Genomic DNA, 212 nt, shown 5'->3' on the forward strand with positions numbered 1-212 from the left:
CAGCCACCATGGAAAACAAAAATAGAGGTTCCTCAAAAAATTACCAATAAAACCATGACTTGATCCAGCAATCCCACTTCTGGGTATTTGTCTGAAGAAAACAAAAACACTAACTAGAAAGGATATCTTCACCCCATTTTCATTGCAGCATTGTTCACAATAGGCAAGATATGGAAACAACCTGTGTCCATCGACAGATGAATGTGTTAGGG

This window comes from Myotis brandtii, unplaced genomic scaffold (assembly GCF_000412655.1).
Source record: "Myotis brandtii unplaced genomic scaffold, ASM41265v1 scaffold209, whole genome shotgun sequence".
NCBI lineage: Eukaryota > Metazoa > Chordata > Mammalia > Chiroptera > Vespertilionidae > Myotis > Myotis brandtii.